This window comes from Melitaea cinxia, chromosome 5, assembly GCF_905220565.1.
Source record: "Melitaea cinxia chromosome 5, ilMelCinx1.1, whole genome shotgun sequence".
NCBI classification, from domain to species: Eukaryota; Metazoa; Arthropoda; class Insecta; order Lepidoptera; family Nymphalidae; genus Melitaea; species Melitaea cinxia.
This window is the reverse complement of record NC_059398.1, coordinates 10154862-10161072: the sequence shown is the minus strand read 5'-3', so window position 1 is coordinate 10161072 and position 6211 is coordinate 10154862.

Sequence of the window (6211 nt, the reverse complement as noted above, 5' to 3'; positions counted from 1 at the left end):
ATTATTAAAAAATATAAATCATTACGTTTAAAAATAATAATAAGTTAATAATATGAAGAGGTATCTATATATAAAATCATTGAGTCACTGACTCATCACGAAATTTCAAAAACCGCTGGCATTTTGTGGACCAATAAAGGGGTAAAATAGGTATTAAAATGTTAAATGGAAAGTTTGTCATTTTTGAAACTGGAAGCAACAAATAATATATACGCTTTTCCGCTTTTGTATAAATTCTAACTTTTAATGGGTAAAATATTAATGAAATTTGTATGGAACTCTGCCTTTTATAAATTAAGGTTTGAAACGTTAGGCTTTTGAGCACAAATATATATAATTTTTGTATTTTAGCATTTTTGAAATTAGGGGAAAATACATTTTTATGATAGTGCTTCTTATTTTTGTTTACTGCCTTTATTTCTAGACTTTTTTTGAAATTATAAATATTACTAGCGGACCCGGCAAACGTTGCCCTGTCAGGAAAACAGCTACCAAATTTGATTGCCTGTATACCGACAGCTGCCTGCCGGGTCCAATTGAGTTAAAAACTACCCTATATCCTGAGTTGGACCAAATTACAGAAGCTTACAAAATTTTACAAAAAATGGTTAAGATACGGAGTTTGTCGTTAACATACATCGTGACACGAAATATACCTATATATAAATTCATACGGCTGGTTCATGAAGCGAAATCGAGAGCGAGCACTGCACGCAGTCTGGTAGCTCTAGCGCATCGATATCCCAACTTGTAATGGAATTGGTATACACTACTTTAACCGTTTCTTTGTAAATATTGTCAATTTCTACGCAACAACTACTATTGCTATTATTTATACGTAAATCTTTCAAATTGTAATTAGCCATCGAGTTTTTTTTTTTAGATAAAAAAGCATAATAAAACTCGTTTACATATTTTGTAAATCAAAACGACTTTATTACTATTGGTAGATAATTGAAGATTAATCTGTACTAATATTTTAAAACTGAATTTTCATTCAACAATAGAGAATTTAAATTACTTTTTACTACTATACAAATAATGGAGTAGGACTAGATCGCGCTTGTTGATAAAAAATCAACGTATAAAAACATAAACGATAAATTCCGAAGTAAATGTAAATACATTTTAATTGTTTAACCATTTTTAATTGTTTACTTGTGTTACAGTAAAAAGTCTTTTTTAAACATCGTCTTAAATGATAAGATGTGTGAAGATCTCAAAGTGTGTGTAGTCATTTTGTAACAGGATACTGGTCAGTGAGTTGAAATATTCGTCTATTTCAGGACACATACTTAGTTTATGATAAACAGTTAATGCGATAAGACAACAATACTACAGTAATATTAAATTGATTTTTTTTAAAATAACCTAATGAATAGAGTTGGGTGTTTACAGTCGTACGTTCCTATTAAATTAAAATTTCATGTCTACTACTATAATATGTTCTGTTTCAAACACTTACTTCGGTTTTTTATCGTTGTAAAAAAGTTTAGCCAGTCTTAAAGTCTGCTGAATTTCTCTTTAGTTTTGGAATTGTAATATTTTACTCAATTAAATCATATTAATTTTTTCAACGCGCTAAACTCAGGAACTACTGGTCCGATTTGAAAAAAAATTCAGTGTTAGATAGCCCATTTATCGTGGAAGGCTATAGGTTATGTATTATCACGCTAAGATCAATAGGAGCTGAGAATGTTTCAAAATCGGGGTTTTTTCCTTTTGAGAGTTTCCCCAGTTAGCCCAAAGAAACTGTTCCACGCGAACAAAGTCGCGGGCAGAAGCTAGTTATACGCTATTGCTAAGTTTAGGAGTATAGGATTCGTACGATTTTATATATTATATTGTTGATTATATTATAGTGTTGTTAAAAAAATGTTTAGAACTTAAAAGATATTCAAATAATATGAGAAAATTATTTGAAAATCGTCATCTATCATTGCTTTTGTCGGCTGGAGATAGATCTTAAAAAGATTTTGCACTGTCAACATTGATGATTTAAAATATTTTTATTGAGTGCTGAAGTTAAATATTACATTAATATTAAAAGAAACAATATTACACAGGGTAAATATATCCTGTTCTGTTTCCATTGCTGATTATATGTATTACTAGTTCAATGGTTTCAACAGAGACAATTACATTGCTTTATCCAAATGTGGCACTCGACATTGATATGTTAATTAATATAATCGATATAATGAGCACAATCGGGAATATTTAATAACACTATTTATACATTCAATATCATTTTGTAGTTGTAGAGTGTGTTAACCAGACAAAGAAAATGTTTAGTTAACGTTGAATTTTACATTTTTATAAATATATTAAAAAAAATTATATAAATGTTATTTTAAACGTATTTGTTTTCTAATGTTTACGCAAATTTCACTCAATAGAATGAAATAAATTTTTCGGATTTTATCGCGGTTTTTTAAGTGCCCGAAGTTTCGGATACTGTACAGCAACCATAGTCACGGAGGACATATATAAAAAAAAAACCTCTATAAAATCCGAAAAAGTTGTTTTATTGTCGATTTGTAATAAATTGCAGAAACTGAAGCTATTTGTAAATATGTAATTCATTATTATTATTCTTGTGACCTAAAATCTGATGATTTTTAAATGTTTAAGATTAAAGGAAACACACGCTTGTTAATGACATACAACAATACTATAGAGTACTATTTATAATGAATATTAAATATAATAAAAAAGTAATTAAAAACCATATTCACATAATACATACGTGTGAAGTTCAATAAAATGTCAAATACGATTTCTATACTAATTCCATTCTAAAGGTTATCTTTTTATTTAAATTTTCACGTGATGACTTTAAATATATAAAAAAAAAACAAAGAAAAACAAGAAAAATACTTAAGGGCAAATAATGTTGTCATTCTCAAGATCTTTATGGCTTAATGTCAAACTTATTTATTAGAATATTATTAACTCGAAAACATTAATATCGTCCTACTGCCCGAAATGTTACGAAGTCTTTTGTACGTTTTATATGTATAGTATGTGCCTATGTGTATACATGCATATAAAATGAGTTAGTAAACTATAAATGTGCAAAAGAAAAAAAAATAAACTACTCTGGTTTTGAGTCCTTATTACATGCTTAGTCTTTTAAGACATTTAGGGCCTGTTTCACAAAATGTGGATAACGCTATTTGACGGATGACGATACAAAAAGACTTGTATAACTATAGTAATGGCCTTAAAAAGTATTTAGTTCTATTAATTTAAATTTATTTAACTTGTTTATGCGGAATTAATTGTTCTAAATATAATAATTTATTCGTTTATGTATTAACCTTTTTATCTAAGCAATAAAAAATTAAATATCAACAACTAGTTTTTAAGCTATTGTTGCGGGAGCAATTTGGTATTCACAGACCTTTAGACTAACGAACTAATTTGCAAATAACACATGTATATTTAAACACTTATTTGTATCTATAAATACCAAGGAATTAAATTAATCAAGCAATGCCGGTTATGCATTTAGTAAATTCACAATGAATAAAAATAAAAAAATAAAAAACTCGATTGTACTACACATATTTTATTATTTTAATTTATTTTCGGGGTATGTACTCAAAAAGTTTTTAGAGGACCTTATTTATAAGATTTTGGAATCAGTCGGTCTGTATGCATGTTATATATGCATATAAACATTGTTTATCATATTTCCCATTTTATTTTTCATGAATATTTTTCAAAAATTACTATAGCTTATTTTATTCACTGTCATAGATTTACGAATGCCTGCGTGTATTTGATTTGTATAAATATTCATAAAACGTTTCATATAAAAATATTATTTATATGGGGATGAAAAACCTTACATATATATAAAATATTATGTAATTTCCTAGATGCAACCAGAATTAAAACTTTTTCCACATATCAAAGTATGAAAAATCGACAGCATTAATTTTTCAATATAAAATTGTTATAGATAATTTAAAGCATGTAAAAAATGTTTAACAATGAGAAAAAAATTATATATTTTTTAGTTCATACTGTCGTTTTTTAGTATGACATAATATATTACACTAAAATATTATTCGTAAAAGAACATACCCAAAATATTAATTTCAGCCCCATAACGGGGAAGGTATTATCTTTGCGGTATTTCTAAAATTGCATCTGAAAAGACAAAAAAAAAAACTTAAAATAGTGTAAAACAATTAATGGGGCTTCCAAACTGTAATTATAAATGTCTTGTAAAATAACTGTACTTACATGCAAATTTTCTATTTACAAAAATTATTTTCCTTCGATGAGAAGCAACTTTTCTTAGTTTGACTTAGCTTTCCTTAAGTCGTTGTCGCGAACGGCGTGCGACTGATCGAACTGCGTACGAGTCGCCTAGTGTTAATACCTCGGTGTCATCGAGCTTCTCATCTCGCACCTACGCGTATTAGGTATAATTGGAATAATTTTAAGACAGGTCCATCCCTAATGGTACATAAAATAACAAAATATTTAATCTACAATTTAGTAAATCATTGTGCGATCACTTTGCAGCTTTTAAGAGTGCTAATGATCCGACCTTGTTGGGATTAAGTTCGCTTTACTTTTATATTTAACAACTAAACAATGCAGCTATCGTTTCTTGATATTATCATGTAAATAATTTTATTTTATGTCAATATCAATTTCTAAGGAACTTAAATTGTTGTGAATTCCGTTCTTCAGTTAGTTAAAAAAGTCTAATACTTGAAACGTAACACATTACACTATTTATTAAAGTTGAAAATATTATTACATATCGTACCACCAAGTTAATTTTTAAAAGTGCAAATTGTGTGTGGTATTTCTTATTTTTACTGTTCGATTAAATTCAATTAGGTATTATATAAGCATGATTTATAGTCTACCTGTGTCGTTAGATGAACTTAAAAATTATGATCATATTCATAAATTAAAAATTTATTGCATAAAATTGACGAAATTAGGAATTTAATACAAAATCATTCATCTACAAAACTTTATGACCATCGTTTATTTTTGTACTCGTTTGCCCTTATTTTAATGTAGAAAATAAAGGTATCCGGAATTTTTATTTAATGTAAATAGGTTTAAAATTAATTGAGTTTATTGCATATGGAGAGGTAGACACTTTTATTTCAAAACAATTTTTAAATTGATTTATTAATTATTATTGTGTTATTATAAGCTTTTTTCAATTACTTACGGAAGACAAGTACGCACTGTTTTTAAAATTTTAGGTATTAAAAATATTTAAGTATCAAATTAATTATTATCTGTAATTAAATCACGTATTAGTTTATGTGCGGTTTCCAACGTAAAAATCGGCGTTTCAAACAAGCAAAGTATTTAATAAAGTTTTTTTTTGACGTTGACACCAATGTGAATTGTAAATGAATATTAGAAACTATAAGTGGATACTCACGTATTAAATTATTAATTAAAAATAAATAATCTCAGTACTATTGGATATTAATATTAATATGTATTATTTCTTAACCACTACAACTTCAAGTCTATAACTGATATATCACATTGGGCGACTGTCAAACAGCACCGTCTTCGTGGTTAAAGTGGCTCAGGTAGCAGATACGTGGTTCCACGATGAGGAGACTCATAGCGCCACGATTACTATGCAGGCGGCGTGCCTTCCTTTCTTCCCGCCAATGTCACCGCATTGTTTACTGCCATACAGTGGCTGTCGGCACACCGACTAACAGTAAACTGGCTAAGTAGACCCTGAAATTGTCTTTGCCCTTGTTACACACAGACGCGACCTGAACCCGTGACCTAGCCTATTTGAGGAAGATGTTGTTTAGCGAATCTATAGATTAAATAGAATAATCATCATTTTTTCTGTTTAAGTCGATTTTATCTACTTTTATTAGTATGCTTTTAAAATTAATTTTAAGAAATTCTTCTTTTTAGTGCTATAAAGGATGCATTATAATATAAAGTATTTAAGCTTGTATATAAAACTTATCGCACCTTCTGACTCCGAAATAAGCTCTCAGCTATATATTTTTACTTTTTATTATATCGTTTCGCTTACGCTTGGTAGGAAATGAACCCAATTTAGAGACACAATTATATTGTGATATTTTAAGTGGATGACATTGCTATCTAGCAATGTTCTGCCCTTTTGAAAATGTTATCAGGGACCGGTCTAGTGTGTACTTGTACTAGGTCTTCGAAAACTATACAC